This window comes from Mauremys reevesii, linkage group 2 (assembly GCF_016161935.1).
Source record: "Mauremys reevesii isolate NIE-2019 linkage group 2, ASM1616193v1, whole genome shotgun sequence".
NCBI lineage: Eukaryota > Metazoa > Chordata > Testudines > Geoemydidae > Mauremys > Mauremys reevesii.
Genome location: NC_052624.1, coordinates 53,422,967 through 53,437,146, shown reverse-complemented (window position 1 = coordinate 53,437,146; position 14,180 = coordinate 53,422,967). Strand labels below are relative to the sequence as shown.

Here is a 14,180-nt window from a genome sequence, read left to right as displayed (position 1 = left end):
AGAATCCTATGGGAGGTGACTTGTCAACTGCTATCCCATCTGTTATTTCTCTTTCTCAGGTTGGATGCTGCTGTTCCTAGGGTGGCGGCTACATCTACTGTTGCAGCCAGACTCTAAAGTGGGACCCAGAGCACTGAGATGTCCACCCATCTTCATAGGAAGCTGGGCTCAGTGGCCTAAAATCAGCATGTCCCAAGAGTTTCCACAAAGTGGTATCTGAGATTACAATAATCCCCTCTATAATTAGCATAGGAGATGTGTGTTAACTATGTGGTTGCAACTGGCGAACACTGACCTTGGCAAATGCTGACTTTGATTGCTTCTCTTGTACACATGCCCAGTACTCTGAGCTAAAGTGACCCAACCAAAAAATGAAATGAAGGATTAGTTGACCAGACATATTTATCTCAGAGACAGGGAAATGACGGGACACAGGCTTGGTAATGAGAATGTTGTAATCCAACCAAAGTATAAAATGTGATCAGAAAAGTAAAGCTAGCTAGTCAGCCTGTTAACAAATATAATATTTACTCTTTATTTAAACAATGTAATGTATCCAGAAACTTTTGAAAAAACAAAGCCAATAATACTTCGATTCATTAGTTCCAAAGAAATACATACTAAAGTTAAGTTATTAGCTGGTTAAACTAATTAAGGTTTAGATTACAAATCCTTTGATTTACTTGATTTGCCAGCAATCATAGCCTTGGTTTATTTTATACTTAACACTGAGGTGCTCTGTACAGGGACAAACAGACTAAGCAATTATTCTGAGCTATGTATGGAATTGATCTTACTGTTTCAAAAGATGTCTCAGTTGGTTCATGGTTGGTGACATTCACCCCGTGCAGAGAGCCAGCACAAGACTTATGCTCCAATTTAGTCCCAATTAAGACTATTTAGAGAAGTTAAATGGGATTTAAGTGGCCCACAAGCCTTTTGCAGGTCTTCTGATAGGGTGGGGAGATGAACTTTACTTTGACTTCATGGCTGCCTAGGTGCTCACCCATCCAAAATGTTTTGCCAAGCTACAATACCTGGAAGGAAAAAGGAATAATAGTTTAGAGGATGCAACTCCACTCTGTAGTTAACCTATTCTGAATACAGTTGGTTGGGGTTGAAGTCTGCATGGGGTGACCATACTTTCCAATTAAAATAAAGGCCATGTGTTTTACTCCTGCCCTCTTTTTTTCTGCTCTTTACTGAGCCTTAGGCACAAAAACTCTTGGGTTGCTTGTGGGGCATTCCTCTCCCTTACCAGTGTGTTAGGACCACCTTCAGAGCGCTGCCTTTTGGCCCTGGAAGCATGCTGCTCACAGCCCCCACTCTGACTCTCCCAGTCAGTTACCCAAATCCGAGTAGTTCAGAACACATCTCCCACCCACGACTTTCACGTGTGTGTGTGTGGGGGAGGGGTCTGTATAGTAATGCTTTTTTCAGCATGTAATGAACTTCCTTAGTTCATGCCCCCTCTGGTCCTGATAGGTTTTTCTTGCTCCTGGTCAGGAGGCTCCGCAGACCCCCTTCCTGGAGCTGTATTTTAAACAGTCACTCTCCCCATCAATCCTACCTAGAGCTGCCTTGTGATATAGGGAGTCCCTCTCCTGAAGGCAGAAGTCCCCAGATTTTCTCTTTAGAGCTCAACTGTAACATAGGACAACTGCAGGGCCTTCTCCTTCAGCTAGCTCCTTTCCCCCCTGTCAGCCCTCAGACTCAGAGGATTCAGCAGGCAGTTTTGTGCTGATGTCTCTCAGATATGTTGGTTGAGACAACTGGCTGGGAGAACCTACTCTGTAAGGTTTTCAATACTGGATCCTTAAAGGAACGATAACGTGATCTCCTCCCAAACTGTAGTTATTCCCAGGACTACTTCCTCTCTACCAATATCTCCTATGTCCCTGTATATATCAGACCTACCAAAATCTTAAAAGGGCTATACCATGTGGTGGGGGTGGGCTGACCTCTAGGCACCACTACCCTTAATTTTTGCACTACCTCACCTAAGCACAGGCAAAATAACGGGAGCTTTGCATTCCAGCCATGAGGTTGGAGGGTGAAGAAACAATATATTGATAGACTCCCTCATCTCTTCCAGCAGCCGCACTAGAAAGGAAAGTGTCTTCTTCAAATGCCTGAGTAAAGGTTACTTCCTCCAACTACAGGCCTTGTTAGAGAATGCCATGGAAACTATAGAAGAGGGAGTTTTTAGAGGCTTTGACTATGTAGAATCTGAGCCCTCAGACAAAATTGCAGGAGTTTGTTTATTGCAAATGAACTCCACAGAAGTCATCCACCACTGTCCACACTGCTATACTTGCAGAAAGTGGTATACTATCTTCAATGGTCTATAAGTTTTTAGGACATTGATTCTGTGTCTCATCAAAAGATCACACCTAAAACAGTGGCATGGGAACCCTAACACTGTGCTGAGGGCATTATTTCAATACTGACTCAAAGGAGAGAATCCAACTCGCTGAACCACCAACATGATTTCCTGCCACACCTTGATTTTCTCTAGTGCTCTTCTCTGCTATCAAAGTACTCACCCAGCCTGACCCTACTTATCTTGTAAGTACAAAAAGGATTAGATAGACACCCCTGGCTGAACTCCCACCAGAGGAATGTCTGAGGTTACCAGGCTCAAATGTTATAGCTCCAGCTTCCTTGAAGCAGAGAACCATGAAACTACATCTTTGCTTTTGTTTTCCCTCAACCTATTAGGCTTTGTGTTAGCCTCCACATTTAGACAATAATCAACAAGGAAAAAACTCTTATTCCTTTCCCTGGATTGAATCAGAGTGCAGACCCGTCACGTACAGTGTAGTACCTGATTCCATGGTCAAATAAAATACGAGAATACTATTGCTATACAACTCAAATTAACAGCAGTTTTTTAAAAAGAAAATCCAACGAGATAGTTGTCTTCTTTGTAGTAAACCAAAATTAAAGAAACATTCCCAGTGTCTTCAGTTAAAGTCAGCAATAGAAAAGAAAGATAAATCAACCTTCCGGTATTCTGCAACTAAAGGAACTGTGGTTTTCCAAATAAATATAGGTACTCATGTTCTTGCATTTTAACGCATAGTTTATTTTACTAAGCTATTTCAGTTTTGGTCAAAGAAAATACTGTCCAAGTATTACTGTATATCAGGTGAGGAAAACCTTATTCCAACTGTCTATGGCCTTGATCTAGAAAACCACTTACTTGAGTTCACCTCTATTCAGGAAAACACATACAGTACTTACTTTAATAGGGATGGAGTTAAGCACGTGTTTTAAGCCCCCTTTTTTTTGTATTGGAATGCTTTTCTGAATCAGGGCCCACGCTAGTCCATTGTTGAGAAATTTGGGTAAAGTTGAATGAATACTGCAAAATTTATTCTGCACATATGCTTACAAACATTTTTAAAGGGCTCACTTTGACTCTCTTTTTACCTCTTTTCCAGCCTATGCGTTTATAGTTAGGAATGTTCACTTAAAATTGATATTTTTGCAAATATTGCAGAATATTCATGAAAATTAAATTCAAATTCATAATGGTAAGTATATGTCCTAGAAACCGGATTCTAAAATCTGAACTCATCCTATCATGAAATAGAGCAAGTTGAATACTGAAAATTCATAATGAACTGCTTTCAAACAATCTGCAGATTGAGAATTATTTGCAGAAAATATTTGGAAAAATATAGTGAATAAAAAAAAAGAAAGCCAATCACAGTCCCTCTGTAGTCAATTCACAAACAGAAAAAAGATGGTGTTTCATCGGCTAAGTTAGTTGTTCTGAATTGCTAGCCTAGCTGTACATCTGACATTTTAAAAGAATTCTGACTGGTGGCAACAAATACTGTCCAAATTATTACCACAACTAGTACACACTTCATTTTAAATTCCTGGATAACAAATATTCTGTAGAGAGAATGGGACTTCTAGCCATCCAATCAGGTAATGAGCTTTAGCTTCCAAGCTATTAATTCCAGCAACTTTCCAAAGAATTAGATAATAATAATACACAGCTTTTGTATAGCACTTTTAATCAGTAGAGCTCAAAGTGCTTTATAAAGGAGGTCAGTATCATCACCCCCACTTTAGAGATGGGAAAACTGAGGCACAGAGGAGGGATGTGACTTATCCAAGGTCACCCAGGAGACAGTAGTAAGCAATGTATGAAAAGTGGTTGGCTTTAATTTTGGCATCTTAACTAGTGATATTAGATTTGTTCTGCTACACTTAGTTCAGTAACATGTTAAAATACAAAGGAAAAACTCTTCCCAGCGCTAATGTCAGTTCCATCTTGATTATTACTTATGTAGTGAATGAGAGAGGGTGTGCCAGTTTTTCAGCGCCCCTTAAAAGCAATCCTGCAGCCTTAGCACACCTTATCCCAGAGGTGGGGTGACCAGATGTTCCATTTTTAAAGGGACAGTCCCATTTTGGGGGACTTTTTCTTATATAGGCGCCTATTATCCCCCACCCTGTCCCGTTTTTTCACAGTTGCTATCTGGTAACCCTACCCAGAGGAGTCCCTAAGAAAAGGCATGACTGAGACAGACAGCTGCCTAGAGTTTGGTGTGTTCATGACTTGTGAGATGCCATAAGAATCAGTGATAGGACCAGGCTCATTTACATCTGGCCTGGAAGAGGGAACTAACAGCATGTTTATGAAATTCACAGATAATAAACTGGTGTGTGTGGGGGGGAGGCGGTAGTTACCAAGAACAGTAATGGCAGAGAAATAATACCAAGGGGTTTAGAGAGAGATTAGAAATTAAAAGCTTGATCCCACAAAAATTTACAGATGGGTAATTCTAATCACCTGAGTTATTGGCATTGGGCAAATTCGTGTGAGCAAAGTTACTCACTATATGTGTCTCTTAGAAAAATCCACACTACTACATCTAGAGGAAAACTGTCAAACACAGTTTATCAGTCCAAGGGAGAAATCTGTAATGGCAAAATAGCATCAGGCACAAACAAAAGCCAGTGCAGTTTTGGGACTGACATAGAGGGATCATAGAAGCAGTGAGATTACAGCCCCACCTCTGCCTCACCTTTCTGGTGAGAGCATGCATGGAGTGCTGCAAACCTGGATACCTCTTAACAGAAGCTGAAGGGAGTTTAGAGGAGAGAAACTGAAATGATTAAGGGGTTGAAGGAATTAAGAGGAACAATTAACAAATTTATGGTGAGATTATAACTCCCAGGCCATGTTCACACAAGCTCCTAGGTAGTAGCTCAAGGTAAAGGAAGAAGGGAGAGAAGTCTCCACAGGGTTGTTACTCACCCTCCTTTGCAGGTGGGAAGGCAAGAGGGCGGGGCAGAGCATTAGCCTCCCTCCTCCAACATACCAGCCAGTACAGCTGAACTTCTGCGCAGGGGGAGAGCACTCTATGCCAGCCATAGGGCTCACTTCTTGCTCTTTTCCCCTGCCGCCCAGAGCAAGGAGTGGGGTTGGGGGATCCAGGAATCAGACTCTGACTCTCAGCATCACAGTCTGATTCTGGGCTGGCTCCTGAACAAGCACAGGTCCTCAGGGCCTATGGCAATGCCACAATTGAGCGCATGGTTTGGATGATAGCTTGGCGAAGTGCTGAGTGTTTGGGGAACACGACAGCCATCTGCAAATACAACCAGGGTATAGACACCATACGCAGAAAGTAATTGGGTGCAGCACAAGGGGTGTCACTGGGAGCACTGGAATTAAATTAAGGGAAGAAAAATATATTCTAAACATCAGGAAAAACTTTCTGACAGCATGCACAGGTAAGCAAATCTCACACAGGGTTTTAAGAGGTTGACTCAAATATGGGGCTTCTATTTGCACTTTGGAGGAAATAGTGCCACTTGCTAAAATGTATTCTTTGGTTTAGTCATATCTCAGGAGTTAATAGTGAATTAATCATCTGTACACCAGGGAAGAGTGGTTCAATCAATATCCAAAGTATAAGCTCCACTAAGGCAACACATTTGGTAAGTACATCTTGAATAAAACTCCTTCATGCACTGAGTCATTTTTCTTAAAACATTAAACCAATAAGCATTAGAATGTGTTTGGAGTAAGGGTGATCTCAGCAACCCTTCTGACTGGTCTAACCAAAGCGTGCCCATCTATACATCCACAGCTATGCAATAAGCACATCTAATGCATTATTAAAACAAAGTGAAAATAATAATGGATCAAGGATTAATCTTTCATGAGCAATATGAAGCTCTGGTGCTGCGCCTACAAAAGAAACAACTGAATTTATCTAGAGAGAGAGAAATTTTCTTCTAAAGCAAACTAAATTAGGAAAAATCTACAGCGAAATTCCAAACCATTTCGCCATAAGATTAAGTGCTTCAAATGATATAAAATGGAGATGACTTTTCCAAGGTATAAGTAATTGATACATTGTAATCCAGGAGTCTGTGGATCTCAAAGGTGTGTTCTGAGTCAAAAGATCCTCTTTAGATTCAATTTGTACTTTATGATACGAGGTTTTCTGTTTGTTTCTTTCAATAACTGGCTAGTTGAGGTATCACTTTTCCAAGAGCATTAGCTGGAGTTAGAATCAGAGACTGAGAGTAACATCACCACTTCTGCTTGTAATATATAGATTACTTTTCATTTTCAAACCACTTTGCAATCATATGGGGCCATTTCATCCCTCAATTAACTCCACCAAAGTCACTGGAGTTACACTAGGAATCAAGTTAGCCTATGAACTATAAAATATTTTCCACTGTTTTCCCCCCAAAAAACACTTCCAAGTAAACTGTATTGCAGTCTATTCCATGTGCTATAGTAACCAAAAATAAGAAAGAATCATTAATGTAAAACAATCAGTAGGCAAGTGCATTACAATGCAGACACAATATTGCTACAATATTTTAAAACAATCTGGGGCCGAATTGTCTCCTCTACCTCCACTTCATATAGAATCATCCTCTTCTTGACCCAGTTGGGACTTTCTGGCCATGTCTGAATTAATATGGGTTGATTCCTCTTAGAATTCTATAAACTTTTTTTTAAAATTCCTCGGATTTACATTGACCTTAAATAAAATCTATGAGTGTCACTGACAAGCTAAGCCTAGAAAAAAAGATTTCTGAGAGGCTAACGGTTCCATAGATTAGGAACCCCCCCTTACAAATTAGAAGGACTATCCTAGAGACAAAGGAGGGAAAAGAACAGTTGTTTGGGATGAGTAAAGGAGCAACAGGGAGCTAGATAGGAGGAAGAGAATTTGTTCTAAGTTACAGCACCTTAGACAGCTCAAAATTACTGTATAAAATGTAAGAGATGTACACTGGGAGAAAAGTAAGAATGTCCAGAGCTTAGAACAAGAGAAAATAGTTGTTCTAAGCTAGGTTTAATGAAGATATGTCTTTGGCATAGTGTGGTGGAAGAAAATAGATCTGAAATCCAAACCTTACGGTGCCAAAAAATACACATATCAGAACCAAATTGCTTGAATAACTTATTGTATTTTATTACAAATTTTTAATTAAGTACCACACATATGACCTCAATAGGAGTTGTGCCTAAGTAACGACTGATCAGAGATTTAGGATGGGAGCACAGCATCTGAAAAACCAGAGATTATTATTGTAAGCATAAGAGCAACACTTCCTGGATGGTTCATTTAACTCTATTTGACAAATGCTGTGGGGCAGTATTAGGCTCAAATCCTGCAAAGATTTATTCTCATGCTTAACTTTGAACGCATTCTTAAACTTTGCAAGACCATCAGGGCATTAAACAGTCTCTTCTCTGTAACACACGCTTTCAGCAAAATTGTGTCTGGCCTGCATAGGTGCACAAAGATGGGGCTGAAATTGTTTTCTGCAAGGGTCTCTCCCATCAAGAAATAAGTAACCATTTAAACTGCAATGATATTTAAAATAGGGAGGGGGGAAGTTGTACAAAACCTAATGTTAATGGAAATGTTTGCAGGCAGTATTTTAAAATTTTCAACACTGAGGCTCTAGCTATTTTTTTCAACAGTTAAGTACAATAACCAATTATGGCTACATATTCTTACATACAGAGGTATTATATGTGGTTGCTGCTGCTCTCATTTGTCTGTGAACCCTCAGTGAAACTAACTAAACAGAGCTGTGTAGTTCCATTACCCAAACTGAATGAAGTACAAAAAGTAAACGGAGGAAAATAAATTATAGTTTCAAAATTCTTTCAGTTTTAATAATTTAGGCTGCTATTAGTAACAGAGGGAAGGACCAAAAGTTAAAAGATCCTTAGCCTGACAGTGTCCTTTCTAATTGCATTTTCAAGTCCATGGTTGGCTTCATTATTGTTATGCCGTGAAAAGCCTGGTTTGCCAAGTGAAGGTTAAACAGTCTGACGGGTGATACAATACCCTCACGTCTCCTCCTCTTTCAGCAATCAGATGGTCATACACCAGTGCTGGTACCTGGATTGTGGCTCCTTCTTCTTACATGCTACTTACAAAGTTTGACTTATTTTTAATGTTGCCTTTGTAAAAATGTCTACCTGATTCTATGGCCCCACGATCATAGTGTCTGAGCACTTGACCATCTTTAATGTGTTTCCCCCATTTGATACAGAGGTTCAGAGAGACTAGAAGTAAAAGTCACAAAAGCACCTATGTGACTTAGGAGCCTAATTCCTACTTTGAAAAGTCTAACTGAAAACCAAAGGGACTTAGATTCCTAAGTCATACCGATTCTTTTGAAAATTCACAAAGATATTTCAGTGCCTAGCTCCCATTGATTTCAATAAGAGTTTGGTGCCTAAGTACCTTTGTGAATCCCACTCTAAGTGACTTGCCCCACACAGGGAGCCTGTGGCAGAGCAGGAAGGATAGTGCCCTAGCTACTGAACTATCCTTCTTTTCATATATATTACTAACACCAAGAGAAAATTTAATATAAACATAACTGGGTCTGCAGGGAACTTGCGACTTGAAAAAGAATAAGACTATTGATGAGTGCCAAAAATACGATTAAATAAATCAGCACTTCTGAATATCAGAAGCTGGGAGGAGAGAGAGAGTAGAAAAATTATTGTTACCTATTCAGAACTAGCTGAGTTTTAGGAGAGAGACTAGGGGCTTGATTGTTCATCAGTTATTCTGAAATGTGCAAGGAATGTAGGATCCAAGTCTGTGTTCTGGTCTCCCTTCCACGCCCTGAACTCCCATTATTACTGAAAGGACAAGAATGCAGACAAAACACATTGATTCACACACCACAAACATTATCTTGCTTTTGCCCCCCACCTCCATGAAGTTCAAAAGTTCCTCTTCAACTGTTCAAAAACATCTTTGTTGAAGCTTGCCAATGGGTTTAAAACACATAAGGTAAATAGTGAAATGTTAAAATTGCTCTTTCTATGATGGTCACTTCCATGCTGATTAGAGATGCTTAAAATAGAAAAATGCAAGTCATCAACACTGAATTGGAAAGAAAAATAACCAGCGCTATTAATTCCTGCAAAGGAACTAGTAGGTGGAAGCCTAGAATCATGGCCTTCTTCATTTCATTTTTTCAGACATGATGCTTAATAAGATCTGCTTGGGACCTGAACTACTTGGGTTGCAGAACTCACACTTCAGATACATCTACCATACTAGCTATATAATAAATGACCACATGACTAAATTTTGTGATAACCAGCTATCCATATTGCTACCTAACCTGAAAACAGAAGCAGTCTGCACAGCATAAGACTAAACTACAGACTTTAGTTGCTCACCTCTTTCAGTTTAACCTCCCCTTCAGTCAAAGGCACGTAGCTGTAAGATACTTAAAATTAAACTCAGCCATCATGACAGCATAAATCTTTCCCCATCTCCCTGTTGAAAAAGGCTTTGCTAATTTACCTAAACTTGCCCACAGTTTCTGCATTGCTTTACAGTATGAAATCAGGAACTGATTTCATTAGATTCTTCCCGTTCCCTTACTCCCATTTCCTCCTCCCCCTCTTCACAGAGAGAGAGAGTGAGAGAAAGAGAGAGACAGAAATGTGCACTGGGCAATTCACAATAATTAAAAAAGACTTAGGAATCAGAAGCATAACATTTCCCCCAGTTAACTTTATGACTTTATACTTTACTGAGCAGAAAAATACCTCCTGAAATTCAGCCAACATTTGCAATCTTAACTCATGATCACAGCCAGTTTTGCTTAAACTGTTCTAACTGCAAGTTTTTCCTCTGGGTTTTAAGAAAAAAAGTCATCTATTATCTGCTTGTTGCCTTAAACCTTAAATTTGCTGAGCTGATGAGTTCCCTTACACCAAAAAATACCATATCACTTATAAAACACTTCCAGCTTCATCATCTGAGTGAAGATATGACAAGGCTGTTTATCAGTAGGTAATAAGACAGATAATTTAACTGTACAAGCTCTAATTGGTCTAATTCACTAACTGACCTCTCTCCACTTGATTCACTAGTACAATTGAGCTCTGATAAAGCCTTTAATTGTAAATTGCACACAGCTGTGAGCTGCTTCGCACGCTGGCACAAAAACACTATCATCGACTGTTTCATCTCTGCGACCTGCTAATTTGGAGCATATGTAACTGTTTTTAATGCTGAAGGCTTGACATACCACAAACAGCAGATGTTGCAGCTGCCCCTGAGACGCTTTATTTAATTCAATTACGTCTTTTGGAGATATGTAAAAAAGCTAGGCGAGATGAGAGAGGGCAGGAGAATGTTAAAAATGGAGCCCCTGGTTGAGGCCCAGGTGGCTCGATAGGCAAATGATTGGGTGAATGTCTAAATGATCTTTTTAATTGAGTAGACTGACGGCTAATCAGGGTCATGAAGTGTTATCACACTGATGAGCTGAGTGGAGCCCTGGGCTGCTCTGCAATTAATGCTGCTTTTGTGAAAGGAGAAAAAAGAAAGATAATGTATACCATCTGGCAATTGTTTATGATAAAAGCAGCAGTTTGCTACAAATTCAAGTTAAATGCTATTCATAACATTATTTCTGCTGCTACTGAGGGCAAGGACACGGATCCCAGGCCTTTGTCTGACTTTCTCATTCTCTTTCAACAAGCAAAACATTCATTTGCTTCCACGTGTGGTATTATTAATTACTTGGCTGCTTACTAATGGACGGCCCAAACGATACTCTCTTTGATATGCCACTAAGAAGTCCCGCAATATACTTCTTGGATGCACACTCAGCCTTCATGCCAAAGCATCAGATTACAAGCAAACAAAGCAAGGGCTAAGCTCACCACAAAAAGCCAGAGAAAACAAATCATTCCCCCCCACCCCCATTTCATTTCAAAGAGCTTGTCTCTTTGGCAGATATGGGTAAAGAATCAGAAAAGAGCTTATTTTTGAGAAGGGGAGGCATTAAAAGCTGTGACAGCAAACGTCTTTGCAGAGTGTTTTACTGTTGGCACAAGGAGACCAGCTTGTGCAAATCTCAAAGCAGTTCCGGAGAATCACTCAACCAATGATCAAGAATGTTCCTGGGACTTGCCTCCTTAGAATCGTGCAGGGAAGTTGACAGGCCTTAATAATGACATAACATTGAATTGAAAACTAACATGACTGCAGGTGGAATAATATGCTACTGGTATGTGTGAGGACCTGTCAGCTGCGCATCCAACTTTGAATCCAGGGTAAATTGGAAATGAGAATCCTGGTGAGATGCAGAATAATGGCAGACAGAAGAATATAAAAGAATGTACCATAATGATTCTCCTAGCCATACAGAGTCAAGAACACGTAGACAATTGTAAAAGCGGCAAAGAGTTCTGTGGCACCTTATAGACTAACAAACATATTGGAGCATGAGCTTTCATGGGTGAATACCCACTTCGTTGGATGCACGTATTCACCCACGAAAGCTCATGCTCCAATACATCTGTTAGTCTGTAAGGTGCCACAGGACTCTTTGCTGCTTTTACAGATCCAGACTAACACGGCTACCCCTCTGATACTTAAACAATCGTCTGTTTAAAATGTTAGCAGGAACATGGTCCTTCAAAGCACCACATCGGGAGTTCAAAAGCAAAGCAACAGCACAGCAACTGGTCTAGTGGTGAGTGCTCAGAATGGAGAGTTAGTTGAGTTGGGCTCTATTTCCTACTCTGCCACTGGCACATTGTGTGACAAAGTCACTTAACCACATTGGCCAAGTCACTTAACCTCTCTCTCTGGTTATATATCTATAAACATTAGAAATAACAGTACTGCAACCTAAAACAGGAACTACTTCAATATCCAGCGCATGTCAATGAATACATGTCCCTCGTTTCTCCATGAGGCACACTAGCAGTTGCTATGAAGGGTCCTTTCTCCCTTGCAAAATATGCCTTTAAAAAGAAGGACTATGTTAACGTGAAGTAGGTAGTTTTTAGTTTGTGCCTGCAGCATCCACACGAGGGAATTACAGTGCAGCACACTAGTGCAGGGTATAGTGCAGGGGCTGTGTAGATAAGCTCCAGAACAAGATTGCAAGAACCTCTATAATGGAAAATGTTCTAAATGTAGAACTCACTATCATATAATTATAAACATTTTACAGATGGGTGAATTTAGGAACAGGGGCTATGGCTTCAACTATGTCTACATCTAAGCTGGGAGGTATGATTCCCAGCTCACGATGTACCCACACTAGCTGTGCTCATGCTAGCACACTAAAAATAGCATTGTGGAAGAGTGGCAGCTTAGGCTAGCACCTGAGTATGTACTTTGGATGTCCAGGTGGGTTTGCACTCTGGCAGCTAGCCAGAGCCACCACTGTGCTACCCCAGCCACACAGCTATTTTTCATGTGCTAGCTCCAGCAGAGCTAATGCGGGGACATCTATGCAAGCTGGGAATCGCACATCCCAGCTAAAATGTAGATATACCCTCAGATCAGAAGTACGGATGCAGTGCTAGACCAGTAAATGCCTTAAAAATAGGATAGCAGTAGTGATCAGGGGAGGTGAGTTATATGGGCCCGTGGTGCCCATGCTCCAGCAAATTCAGGGCATGGGGGCCCAGCTCTACCAATGTTTGGGGCTGGGTCTCTCCCACAGTCCCACCTGCTGCCCCATGCCCCTACCCTAGAGCGTCCCTGCCTGTGCCCTGGGCGGCTGCCCTGCCACACCGTGCTGCACTCCCTCCCTGGTGGCTGCCGGCTACAAAAAGGAGCGGTACACATGTGATGGCAGCCCCCCCCCCCCCGCCCTCCCCAGCACCCAGCACAGGGGAAGCGAAGGGGCTTCCTGGACCTGAGAGGGGCCCGGCCCCTAGGAGCACATGCAGTGATGGTGCAGGGTGAGTGTGCTGCTGGCAGGGAGAGGGGGGCCCCTCTCCCAGAGCTCGCTGCTGCCGGCGGGGAGAGGGGGGCTCCTCCCCCGGAGCTTGCTGCTGCTGGTGGGGAGAGGACTGGGGGAACTGTGGAGTTCTCCTCTCTCATCCCAGCCCCAGGACATCCTGCCTGTACCCCAAACTCTTTATCCCCAGCCCTTCCCACCCCAGAGCCCACACCCCCAGCCAGAGCCCTCATCCCTCCCCTGGTAGAGGTCATGGCTCTGAAAGAAACCCTAAGAGAGAGGGTTGTAAGAACTGAATGTGAGATTGGCAGCTGTCTTTAATCTTTTTGGTTTCTTACAGGAGCTCTTGTCCTTAACAGTTTTTTCAATGAGGGAAGATGTTGGGGAGTACCAACCATTGTGCTATATACCTTGTTTGCCTCGGGCTGAGCTTAAGTAATGACATTGTGTACATTTCAAGAAGTGTGTTTTGCACCCCTTGGTCCTTCACCGGAGCTGGGTGGCATAACAGTGGAAGCTTTTCCTGCTGGCATCACGGAGAGGTGGCTAGGCCAAATCTGAATGGCACTGAGTAACACTATTCAAATTTGGATAGCTAGGCAGGTAACTTGGGCCGCCTAGTTAGCAAAATTCGAGTTCATAGAGTCATAGAATATCAGGGTTTGAAGGGACCTCAGGAGGTCATCTAGTCCAACCCCCTGCTCAAAGCAGGACCAATCCCCAATTTAAATATCCCAGCCAGGGCTTTGTCAAGCCTGACCTTAAAAAACTCTAAGGAAGGAGATTTCACCAACTCCCCAGGTAACCCATTCCAGTGCTTCACCACCCTCCTAGTGAAAAAGTTTTTCCTAATATCCAACCTAATCCCCGCCCCTCTGCAACTTGAGACCATTACTCCTTGTTCTGTCATCTGGTACTACTGAGAA

The 14,180-nt window shown here is 41.7% G+C and overlaps 1 long non-coding RNA gene across 2 annotated transcripts; it reads right to left on the bottom strand.

Moving 5' to 3' along the window:
* Nucleotides 1–646: 646 nt before the first annotated feature.
* On the bottom strand, nucleotides 647–10,279 carry LOC120398915. Of its 2 annotated transcripts, XR_005594805.1 has the most exons (4): nucleotides 10,091–10,279; nucleotides 9,716–9,755; nucleotides 9,032–9,166; nucleotides 647–1,037 (listed from the first exon to the last, which is right to left on the bottom strand). It is a non-coding gene; the product is annotated as an uncharacterized LOC120398915 (long non-coding RNA). The 2 variants fall into 2 exon arrangements; XR_005594804.1 differs by lacking the exon at nucleotides 9,716–9,755.
* Nucleotides 10,280–14,180: the final 3,901 nt, after the last annotated feature.